Source organism: Ptychodera flava, chromosome 9 (assembly GCF_041260155.1).
Source record: "Ptychodera flava strain L36383 chromosome 9, AS_Pfla_20210202, whole genome shotgun sequence".
NCBI classification, from domain to species: Eukaryota; Metazoa; Hemichordata; class Enteropneusta; family Ptychoderidae; genus Ptychodera; species Ptychodera flava.
In genome coordinates this window covers 44,212,495-44,225,699 of record NC_091936.1, presented here as the reverse complement: position 1 = coordinate 44,225,699, position 13,205 = coordinate 44,212,495, and positions in this window count along the sequence as shown.

Below are 13,205 nucleotides of genomic sequence, written 5' to 3'. Positions count from 1 at the left end.
GAACGTGCTTACGAGGAGTATGAGTCCAGAGGTTTGCCACAAGCTGTTATACACTACGTGTCGTCGACTTGTTTTCACAATAAAATGTGAAGTTGACACTTTAAAGGTTCCTGGGTGTAGGTTTCCGTTTTTCGGACTGTGTTACAGGAAATATTATCACTTGTTAGTAAATGACTAAAATCCAAGCGAGATAAAGGTCAAAGGTTTCAATTTATCATCGTTGTTTCAAAACTTGAAGAAGTCTATCCCAGTCTTCATCTTTTATTTGACCTTGGTAACACGGTAAATAGGTCAGATCCGCAATTTCGTCTGGCGGTTGGCATTGTTTCAGTAAGATCGGAACAATGCTGTCTCTCTCCATCGATTGCAAGAGAGCTTGTCGGACCTCATACTGACACCACGACTTTTGATAAAGTTCGGCGTCATGACAACCACTGTCTTGTAACTTTGCCGGATGCAATGGCATATGTTTTTGAATATTGACCTGCCTAAAGTGAAGTCACGGTCGTGTAAGCACCCTTTGAGACCAGAATTCTCCAACATGGTGAAGAACGGCGTAACCCAGTCGCGGTCTCTATGACTATGGCACATGAAGAAGTCAAACTCAAAACCACTCATCTGTTTGTCTTTTGGCGACAAAAGAAAAGTTGGTTTTCTCCCATGGCAGAGACCTACCGACTCTCTCTTTGTAACAAGTTCGTCATTTTGAAAAAATGGCGGTGACGATGTTTCATAACTTACTTCAGGGGATCCCGAAAAATTGTCTGCCTGAGATTGAAAAGATGGAAATGACGATTTGACTTCTTTAAAAGCAGAGTCATATCCTACCGCATTGTAAATTGTCAACTCTGTCATTCTCTTCATTATGTTGACAAATCCTGGCCTGTCCTCAGTAACAAACACACTATCATCCTGTATTTCGTTATCTTGGTGAACATCATCCTCGTCCCAGGACTCATTAATCCAGACCATGCAGTCTTTCCGCCACCGTTCTCGCTTCTCCTTGGCTCTTTCACGGTAAGTCTTTGCGCTATCTAGTTCATCGACTGCCTCTAAGCATTTCGCCCATCTTTCGTAAGTGAGCGCCGGGTCGAAGAAGTCGAACGCCATGAGCTCGCACTTGACGGCGATACTGAACTGCTCCAAAGCATCTTCGTACCTGTCCAAGAGGTAATACACATAGCCGAGATCAGAGTGATCTGCGTGGGTATTTTCAAATGTCATTGCCTGTTTAAGGTCTAGTATGGCTTGTTCAAGTAAGAATTTCTTGTCGTTGCTGCCTTGGAAATTCTGATCATTATACATAGCAACGTACATATTTGCCTTCCGTCGAAAGGTAAACCATGAAGGTAGTTTATCGTTGGCTTGTGTTAGCAGTAGTTCGGCTCGTTGGTAATCTTTCATTTTTGCATACTCGGAACCGATTCGCCGTATCACAGCGTAGTGATTGGAAATTTGTATGGCTCTGTCAAAACACTCTGCGGCCGTCAAATATTTTGCTTGGGAAATCTCAGGAATTGCATCGGCTATTGAGCGGGTGGGGCGTCGGTGGTTGACGAGAATACCCATGAAAACCCAGCTCAGTGCACGAGTGCGCTCCATCGTACCGAGGCTTTGAGTAACTTCATAGAAGCACCTCACCCCTTCGTTGAAACTGGCCTGCAACGTTTCCTCCGAGGTTTCAAAGTTGACCAAATACGAATCCTTGATGTACAGAACAAGCCCGTAATCGAAGAGCCAGTCGCCCCTTTCCAGTGTGTTCAAAGACCAGGCGATTTCGGCTGCCTTCCGCGTGTACGTGATATATCTGAATGACTGTTTGTCATCGTGTGAGGTGAACCATTTTACTGATCGACCGCGGTCGGCGTATGCACGGGAGACAACAATGTCGTCGACGTGTGTACTCCGGTAATCCAAAATTTTCTTTAGTCTCATTGTGTATTCCTCCAAGAGTTTCAATCTTCCTTGGTCTTTGTAGATAAAACAGAGATTTCCTAACGCATTGACGTTAGTGGGATCCTTCGACAAAACTTCATTGAACCTTCCAATTGCTAAATTAACCTGCCCTAGGCTGTACTCGATATACCCCTGTAAATTCACCAAGTAGCAGAAATCGGTGGGGCACTTACTGAAGTCGCACTCCTCACTCATTTTCACAACTTGCGACAACCATTCTCTTCTCTGTTCAAGTTTTTTCGTCTTGCATTCTCGGAATTCTGGCCAGGTAAGATGGCAACCAAGGCCGAATGTTGGATCGGAACTACGGCCAGAGTTCGCCATACTGAAAGTAAGCAAGTTTCTTCAAAGCAGAATCAATTTGTTATCGGTCTCAAGAGTTTGTCGATAATCTGGCACACATCTGGGTCGGGTTCCATGCCCGTTGTACAGGGAATAAACAACGGCTACGACATCAAGGATGTCCCATGCATTGACTGATATCGCTGTGACAGATTTGAAATACGTCACTGCAAGGAAAGATATATCAACGAATTCGTCGAAATGTCTTATCATTTCGACATTCAGTGATATTTTACGGCTATCATGAATGTCCGAAGGTCTTCAAACCAAAATCGACTTGCAATGTAAACTGTCCCAGGGCACGCGGGTATCGTTGTTTGTAGGATTAAAGATGGCAAACGCTATTTTGCCTGGCTGCTATTACGGATGCCATGTCGTCTTACCTGGTGAAAGTGCGACTGCGCAAATCCATCATTGTGATACTTAAGTGCATTATGAAACGCTCGATAATATTAGTCCAGGAGCATGGCGTACCCAATAATATGTAGTTTGAGAGAGTCTTTCAAAAGCACTCTTTTCACCAAGATGTGAATAGACGACCCAGTTTGAGGAAAGTGTTGAATGTCCATAAAAGAATGGCACCGTGTTGATTGATCAAGGGGAATACCCTATACAGCCTCCAATACAGCTTCGTAATGAGATACGTGTTACGCACAAAGGCATATTCGACTTTTCTCCTGGTGAAAGCAGAACACATATCAGCAAATAAAATCAGACATAAGCTTAAAATATCGCCATGCCAGGAATAAGACCCTCTCACTCTTTATAGAGTTGTTTTGTGTGCTAACAGTTCCGTTAAAACAAGGACTTGAACCGTCCTGGTGAAAATCAGATAAAGAAATTTTGTCGACTCTACCCGTGACCGTTCGTTTCTGGTGTCAGCAATAGGGCATGGCGAAGAATCAGCAAGCTTAAAGGTTGAAACGTCGCCATCTTTACATTTGATGTTAATCACAGCAGCACTCACTCCTATTTTCGGAATGATTATTGGGTTAAATTGAAAACATTAGCTGTAGTAGCTTTTTTGTAACTAGAGTTGTATAGGAGTGAATACATAAACGGTAATAGTAGTAGACTTTTTACGCCATAAGAATGTTTGCATTGAATATATACTACCGACCATGGACCGACAATGGTCTTTTGTGTGCAGGAGGCAGTGTGTATACCGTGACCCTACTGCCCGTTGGTTGTAAGTGGAATACATTACTATCGAGTCGAGATTGAAAATCATCAGTTGACTATTTTGTTCAAACGACAACAAATGTTTATTTCTGATCGTCTAACCCTGAGGTTTAGTTCAGAGCACTTCTTTAACATAGTGTACAAAAACCCCAGAAAAATATTCGATATGAAAGAACTCTGGGCGTCCTCTGCTCTATCATGACTCCACTATTCTTTTCTTCAATTTTGGAGGGAGTTGGGTTACATTCTCACATCGTCGACTGATTTCATAGCCTTCAGGATTGTCCAGGCCCACTCTGCGCTGCACGCTGTGTCGGATGATATTTTTGCATATATAAACACATGGAGTGACGTACATGGTGGCAAACAACGTCGTTTAACGGAATAAAAAGCACTAGTTGAAAAAAGCTATAGAGAATGCAACGTGAAACTCGCCATTTACCGAAAAGTTCAGTGATCTTCGGTGCTCTAGAAGTATCACATTTAATGGCAATAGGTGTCTGTAGCAACCCTGGCATCATTCTGTGAAGAAAAAACAGTGAATCCTCCATCAGTGTAATGAGCCCATGAGATCTGCAATTTTAGTGAAATATAAGTCAGACAGGGAGTGCTTCTGCCTCTCTCTCTCTCTCTCTCTCTCTCTCTCTCTCTCTCTCTCTCTCTCTCTCTCTCTCTCTCTCTCTCTCTCTCTCTCTCTCTCCTGAATATATTTTCTCAAATACTATCACGTCTTGTATGAGTCAGATATTCTCCTTAAATATAATAGGATTAAAGGGACATAAGCTGTAACTTACAGACTTGTCCGTGGCAAGTTTTTCAGTATTCTGCTTCTGTATATCAACTACTGTGTCTGACCCCAATCTGGTTTTCATGCTGAAATTTTGAGTATTCTTTTTGTCAACACAGCTTGTATGTGTGTAGTGATCATTGTTTATTGTTTACAAATGAATTCTAGTCCAGACTTGAATACAATTTTAAACAATAACGATAGAGATAGGTTGTGTTGATATGCTAAATACTTGGCATTTAAATAAGAGTTTAGGGATTTAAAGCAGAAAGTGTAGGAAATCACAGAACAAAACTTTTGAAAAAAAAATAGCCAAAAGATACAGCTTATGGAGCTTTAATAGAGCAGTTGCTTGTATGGCGTGACAAAAATTTCAAATATCTTTCAACGCCGGCTCTTACAATGTCCTGCATATAAACATAGCAAAATTTCTTGCCAAAGGTTGTCGTTTGCAACCCGATAAAAACATCCAAGGGATTTTCATGGCAAGCGTTCAACTCTGATTGATGTGAAAAAGGACCATTTGTGTAACAGTAAATGGCTTAACATTGAAATGAAATGTGAATTTCTTCACTAGATTTACAAGCAAATTCCATACCTGCAGCAGAGAGATGGTTTTGTTCAAATTAAGGTAAGCACAGTAGACTCGTACAAACTCGGGGGGGAGGGCACTGCAAGAATGCACAGTAAAAATTGAAGGGGCACTGAAAGAGAACGCAGTAAATATTCGTATGCTTGTAGTGCCCCTCAATATTTTTTATTTATTTTTTAAATAAATAAAATATTGAGGGTGAGGGGCACTACAAGCGAACGGAGTACAGATTTAGCGGGTGGGGGACAATGCAAGCAAGCACAAAAAAGATAAAGAAACGGCCTTTGATATTAAAACACTTGCACATGTTTTCTGGATTTTACACATTTAAGGATTTCTAGTCTTTATCACAGAATTTTTTTATATTGTCAAGACAAAATAACTGGTCTCTGTTTTGACTCGGATAAAACTTGAAATGGCATTTCCTTTGTAAACCAACAAGACTAATTAGCTGTTTTTGTAAACAAAATTACACAGTAAAAAAAGTTTGGCGGCACTGACAGAAAACGTCAATATTTTCGCTTTGCCGCTTCATAAGCCAAATTTACGGCTGTGGTCATATTTTCACATTAATAAATGTTATCTGGCCCACACTCTCTAAGTAATAATTACAATGTCTGATATACATTGGAAAAACCTCACCCAGCATCAGTAAGATTCATATGTAAACAGTTCAGGGATTTCAAATGCCAACCCTCAACTGGTCAGACCAACAGTTCATAGATTTCAAATGCCACAGTTCAGGGATTTCAAATGCCAACCATTAACTGGTCAGGCCAACAGTTCATGGATTTCAAATGCCAACCCTTAACTGACCAGACCAACAGTTCAGGGATTTCAAATGCCAACCCTCAACTGGTCAGACCAACATTCAGGGATTTCAAATGCCAATTTAAGATAAAATAAAAATTTAAAATAAAATTTTGGAAAGTCAATTGATGGGTGTGAGAGATCTAGAGCAAGAATTTTTCTTTACGTTTACAACAACTAAAATGAAATTTAAAGTATTATTCTCAAACTCCGACTTGTTATATGTTATATACTCTCTCAACTTCCATAATACACACATTAATATTGGTGTTTGCAAATACTTACAAGCAAGAAGAGAAAGTTGAAATCCAAGTACGGTTTATTATTTTTTAATGAAAATAACTGTTACAGTGTAATGGAGCATCTCAATAGCACGGTTTTAAAAATGCAATAAATTTTGATTTTATGACATTTATTCTACAAGCAAATTGCCAAATTGGGGTCATCGTGCAAAGTTTTGAACTTTAGAAACAAAAATGGCAACTGTTTGTGCCACTTGAAATTCAAAATGGCCGCCACCTCTGTGTTAACTCTATGAAGAAATTAATAATAAAATTTTGCAATATAAATATGCAACCGATAGAGCTCCGCCGTGTTATATAGAGGTTATCTATTTGTGACATATGTTGATGAGGAAGGTGGAAATCTTTAATAGTTCCCTTACGTTGGCCTGACAAAAATGGCAAAATAGCTTTGAAAATACAAAATTAAACATTCCATCACAATTTAAACGTATGACATTCAGGTCATCCCAAGGAACGTGTCAATTAAATATCAAAGTTATCAGATGAGTACTATGAGTTTTTGAGAGAAAATCTTTTGACCAAATACCATAATAATTCCCCCAAAATTACAAAATTGCAGATTTCATCATAGATTCTTTGCAATTGTCCGTATGTGCTATATCGTAATTATTAGTTACGATATAGCACATACGGACAATTGCAAAGAATCTGTATACCAAATTTCAGAACGATTTTGAGGAAAATAAATTCGACCAATAATTGCAAAATTACCCTAAAATACAAAATTGCAGATTTCATCCTAGTTTGAATAAATTACATTCAGATCATCACTAAGAACATGTTTTCCAAATCTCAGAGAGCTATCAGATGAGTAGATATTAGATAAGCTTAAGCTCCATGTCGCTGACAGTGGAGCTAAAAACTGAAGCAGTGAAACTTTTTCGTTCTCAAATTGTTTAAACTGAGCTTCTATGGGTGGGAGATCAGAAAGGAATTGTAGAAATTTGAGAGTCCGAACTGTCACCAATGCTTGTTCTACCTAATAAGTGGGGATTTTTCGAGTGGCTTTCCTCACCAGAAAATGTTTGGACGATAAGCAGGCATACTGGTCGGCATCCTTTTCTATTGCAAATACATCTCGGCCTGTCTGCAATGCTGTAACTGCAGTATGTTACGTGCAGAGAAAACGAACAAAAGGGTGAACTCAGCAGTTTCCGTTTAAACAAAATTTATTACGAAAATAAAACTAATTGCTAAGTCAGGGATAGAGTACAAGCTTTAAAAGTGTACAGACTACTTATCTCAGCTGGGACGGCAAAGCTCCAGTCTCAGAGTTGTAACAGTCTGTCGGATGAATGAACAGTCCTTTGGCTTGCAGGCTTGACGTTGCACAAAGTCCACAGTATAAATCCAGCGTTGGCAGTGAAGGTCTTGAAAAGTCTTGAGAATGACTACTGCTGGGTTTCCAAACACATGTAGTAACACACAAGAGACACGATCCAAAAAGTCTGACTGGAAGCTGTGCACGCCCCTTTTATACCCATGTGCTTACATAAAGGCATATAAGAACAATCTAGAACTTTTATTGACATGCTAATTACTGTTCTAAAATTATCTCTCTTACACATCTAACTAAATTTCTAGAACATTCCAAACATGACTAATTGAATTCAAGGTTGTGAAGTCATTAAGGGCAGTGACCTTGAGAATGTTCTAGACTAATTGAACTCAGGTCATGATGAGTGTGGGGGAAATGACCTACATAACAAGTAAAACCTGGATATATAAGTCAGAAAGAATTGTGAAGATGGGTTATATGGTAAACAGATTAACTAAAAGGTCAGCCACTCAATCATTTTCCATGGGAAGCAGTCTTTATGGATGTTTGGTGTGAAAACTAACTTTTATCTTGTTGATGAGCAACATTTCTGATCAGTGTCTCTTGTGGACTTTGATTGATTAAATTATCATTTTACATACCAGGCTATACCAAGGTAACTCTATCATATTGTTTGTATTGGTTCACTACACACCTGTACCACTGCAGGCATCCAAGACCATTGCATCTTCAGGACTTTAAGTTTCGATTAACATCTCCATCAGATCAATAGATTTCTGTGAGTCTCATTTGCCACTGTACCATCATTATTTCTCAATTTTTTATCATCTACAGAACCGAGGAGTAACATATATTTTTGAGTTTCAATCTTTCTTATGGAAACAGGTATGACCAAACGGAATAAACTCGTTTCGATTCCTATAGGCTGGAAGTGTATTAAAATTCAGTTTGTTTGATTTGTGGTACGAACTGTCAGAAAACTGATATTATTAAAATGGACAAAACAAATACGTGTAAGATAAAATAATAATATATGCATGTCACAATTTCATTAAGTTTATCACCTCTTAAAATCAAGTTTACGATTAGACTTTTTCTGTTCTGTGTGAATCATTGATAACCTTTTTGAAAATACAGGTAAGTTCCGGGTAGATTACTAAGAAATACTTACTGGTACTCTATTTTTTCCTAGTCACTCTTCCAAGGCCGTGGTGAAGTGATCAACAACTGATGGCAATCACGTGGTAGTCGCTTCTTGACGTATTTGCGATCCTTCAATCTCTATATTCTGTATATTCTTCCATGCAAGATTCAAGTTCAGTTTATCAGTAGACGTGAGAAGGGACGGATCTGTTGTTTGCAGACTGATTCAAAATTTTGTTTGAAGCAATATTATTAAGTAACTGTTTCGTTCCCTAAGGTTGGATTTGCAGTGACCTGTCATTAATGTTTTAAAAACATATCGCTTCGTATTCAGCTTGCCGCCTCTACCGTCTTGGCAACACAATTTTACGGCACCTCTTTTCCCCCTAGTCTGGTCTAACTGATTTTGCAAGACCGTCCTTTCTGTGATTAAAAGAATAACTTAGATTACATATGATATTATAAAATAAACTTGCATGATTCTTTCTTTTCTCTGATAAGTTCTCACCTCTGTTTACCCAGTGATGATATAAACGCTGTACAGAGTTCAAGGTTCATAATACCGTCTAGAGGCCGTGAGAAATTTCAAGAAATGGCGGGGGACTAATATGGACACCCACCGAAAGATGAAAAAATCGATGCATTGAATGAAAATCCTTTTCATTTGACCAAATAAAGCGTAATTTGGTGTAATTTACCGAAAATTTGATGTTAAATTTGTTGGCAGGACTTACGGGGGCGACCGGCAGTGACCTAGCAAGGGTCGTGCGTTATTTGTCCGTTTGTTCATACGTGTGGATGAATTTGTAAACTGGGTGCGCAAAATGTTAGAATTAACGACTGTCACACTTTATCTCCAGCCGCGACAGCTGGCCAGTGCCGACTTTCTCGTGTCAAGTTGTTCTTGGCAACCAGACGATAGTGTATCATTACACTGTAAACCGTAGCTATTCACATATAAATACATCATAAACTTTCACTTTCGATATTGCAATGTCGTCGAGCAGTCCATGTGCGTGAAGTCTGACCGTATCATGCCTTGATGCCGGTCTATTAAAATGCTCGTTTCGTTATTAATGATACCAGATTTCTGAAAAAATACCACTCTGTAGAGAGGGATATCCTTTCGGACAAATCTGAGACAACGAGACCCGAAAACGAATCTTTTACAAATCTTGGAGACTACAGTATCCCAGGTACTGGGTGATCTCCAGAATGAACGAAAAGACACTTAACAAACACAATCGCTTGTTCTTGATTTCTCGACCAGTACAACTCCTTTAAACAGAAAGTTGCAAGTTCACACGCATGCGTATACCTATATTCCCTGGTCTAAGAGTTCAACCACCGGCACTTGGGCTGTCGGCTCGTGACTTGTGTTGCCTTTTAAGTGTTTACCGATCGGCATTGCTGACATCTTTGTTGCATCATTTCGTTAATCCTCTGAAGTGCATGACGACATATGTGGGTGACTACAGGCGAACAACCTATTAATACGAATGGCGTAATGTCCATCTATGACCTTAACACAGAGAAGCCTATCGCACTGACGTCTGATTTCATTATTGCAGTTAAGAGTTTCATATATTTATTAATGAAAGCACGGCCATCGGTAAGTGTCGATCATTCGTTCCTGGATACTGGGATCACCAGTGAACCCCGCGCATAGAAGAGGTTTCTTGCACCTCAAACTTCATTTTCTGATAGTTCAAACGGAAAAATACCACAGAGCTCCAGGTTACAGTATAAAAAGGTAAGACTATGAAACTGAATAGAATAGCAAGGGTCTATGATCTAAAGGGTCTATGAATTGACATAGCTCCAACTGTTTTGTGAAGACATTCGTTATTTCTGGTATATAACAATCACTTTATCATGTACGTACACTCAACAAAAATACAGTCCTCTGGTTTTATAATAATAAGGTTGAGTATGTAACATGTATAAACCCATACGTACGTACACACACAATACATATAAATTTTTGTAATGAGCACATTCACATACACACATCCAAGTATTCAACTGAGAGAGAGAGAGAGAGAGAGAGAGAGAGAGAGAGAGAGAGAGAGAGAGAGAGAGAGAGGCACTGTGAAAGAGCAAATTTCTGACTACAGAAAGTATGATAATGTGAAGAATTGAGTTAAAGAAAGCGTGATCTTTCCAGAATAGGGCAGAGGACAGTGTTGGTGATAGCAGTGCAAAGTATCTAGAGTCTGAACACATGCGTGTAAGGCCATCACCATGAAACCGAAAATTGTAGGGTTTTGTCGATATGAGTCAGTGATGTTTTCTCATTCCGACCAATCACAAAAGATGCAATATTTCAAATCAGTGTCACCAACTTATAACAACGAATCACTCAACTGATTTTAAAAATATTGTTGTTACTGAATTTGAGAAAAGATCCATGTAAGATCCATTCATTTACATGACACATGTTTCAACAACACAGCCATTTGCTTCAAGTAGTCTAATAGCATGAAAATTATATGCAAATTTTCTAAATATATTTATATTAGCATACTTTTTTCACAAAACTGACAATAATATAGTTATTGCTTCAAATATGAGTCAAAGGAGAAGTGACTTTATAAAATTGCAAAGATAAGATAAATACTCAAAAAGGCAGTATCTACATTTTCTGACGCCAAATCGTATCGGGAAGAATTACTTAAAATGGAGGATACAATTTTTGTGATTCCATGAGATATTATCCCTGACGAAACATCGAAATATGACGTATAATTTTCACAGCAGTAAAGTTGAAAAGAGTTTTGCAGGGCACTATTTCACAAGTGGTATAGCCACAAACTGATGACGCCATATCACTGTACGTACACAATACACAGTGCCATGATCACAAAGCGTCAGTGTTTGTGTACGGCGATTTGACGTCATCACTTTGTGGCTATAGACCTACAACATGTAAAATGCTGTCTTTTGCAGTTCTTGAATAATATCTGTGCACATTGCACTTGCATGTCAATCGAAGTTTGTAGATACAATAAAAAGGAACACCCTTCACTCGTGTTCACAAATGTTTACCAATGTTTTTGTCGTTTAGTTCAACCTTTCCAACTAAAAATATTCACAAGTTTTTGTGCTCGATGTTCTGATTTCTGCTGGCAAAGTATTAAATTATCAAGATATCGACAGTTTCGCTGAAATCTTTCAAGATGTGTACATCCTTGCCGTAAGCATTAGTAAGGCCGGTTGCGCTGGATACAATGTATTGTCTCACCTGCCTTCTGAAGATAGTGAATTTTCTTATTGGGCGACATTCAAGAAATAAATACTTGCATTTGTTTAGGTTTGTGTAAAACTGGGTAATTTTTTAAAGAAAACAAATCCGTGAAGACTTTTTATGTAGAGGCTATCGCGAGTTTTTCGGTTTAATGTAATTAGGTGTATTTCTACATAAAACTTTCACCTCTTCAACTGTTAGGTAACAATTCTTGAATAATAGAAGTGTGGTAACACCTCATTTCGCGGTATGTGTACAGATACAGATACGCACAGGACAGCTTGCCTCTTAAAGTGACAATGACAGTGTCCAGTGTCTTATTCATTCATGTCGGAGTGACGGTTTTTTGAACAGTTTAATTGTGTTTCTCCGTTTATTTGCTTGCTCTGCACTAATAAAAAATCATGTTTCTGGATTGAAAATTTTCGTATTTTTCCTGTACAGAGCGCATATCCACATTTCTCTGACTTCGTTTTCACTCATTTTTGTCTTTTAAAATATATTGTACCAAGGAACAGGGAGATGAGAGAAAGTGTTTTCTGGCAACTAGTCTACTAAAAGATTTCGAAACCGCAGATAAAGTTTGGCTATTCATTCAGAGGTACATAAGATACACGCGGCGTTATAGGCGAATCCACAAAAAGGGCCTTATTTTAGGAGTTTAATGTACCCACCTTACATACGGCCACATCATACGTCATTTGAAAGCTTATTATCTCTACTTTAAGAAAATTGACGATGTGGAGCTGCCAAGTAGGGCCATAACCGCCTAATTTGCATAATTAACAAGGGTACCCAATTTGCATAAATGCGATATAATATTTGAAATTTATTGATAACTTCTCTAACGATACGTTTAAACTATCGAGTGATATATCAAATGAAAGGCCTTTCCATGTAGAATACAAAATGGATATTCAAAGAGATATTGAAATTGATTTCACTGAAATATTTTCATGTTTATATGGAAAACAATATTTTCCCCTTTTGAATAACAATATTTTCATTTTTTTTACACATACAGCCACAACAAACAGCCACATCATACATCATTTGAAAGCTTATTATCTCTACTTCAGAAAATTGACAATTTGGAGCTACCAAATCGGGCCATAACCCCCTAATTTGCATAATCAACACGCATACCCAATTTGCATAAATGCGATATAGTATTATAAATTTATAGTTAACTTCTCTAAACATACGTTAAAACTATCGAGTAATATATCAAATGAAAGGTATTTGCATGTAGAATACAAAATGAATATCCAAAGAGATATTGAAATTGATTTCACTGAAATATTTTCATATTTATATGGAAAAAATATTTTCCCCTCTAGAATAACAATATTTTAAAAATTTGAACACATACAGCCCTATCATACAGCCCCATCATACATCATTTGAAAGCTTATTATATCTCTTTGAAGAAAATTGCCAATGTTGAGCTATCAAGGAAGGCCGTACCCCTTTTTATGTGCATAATTTACACTGGTAAGCACTTTGCAGGAATGAGATATAAAATTAGAAAATTCATTGTTAACTATTCTAAACATACTTTT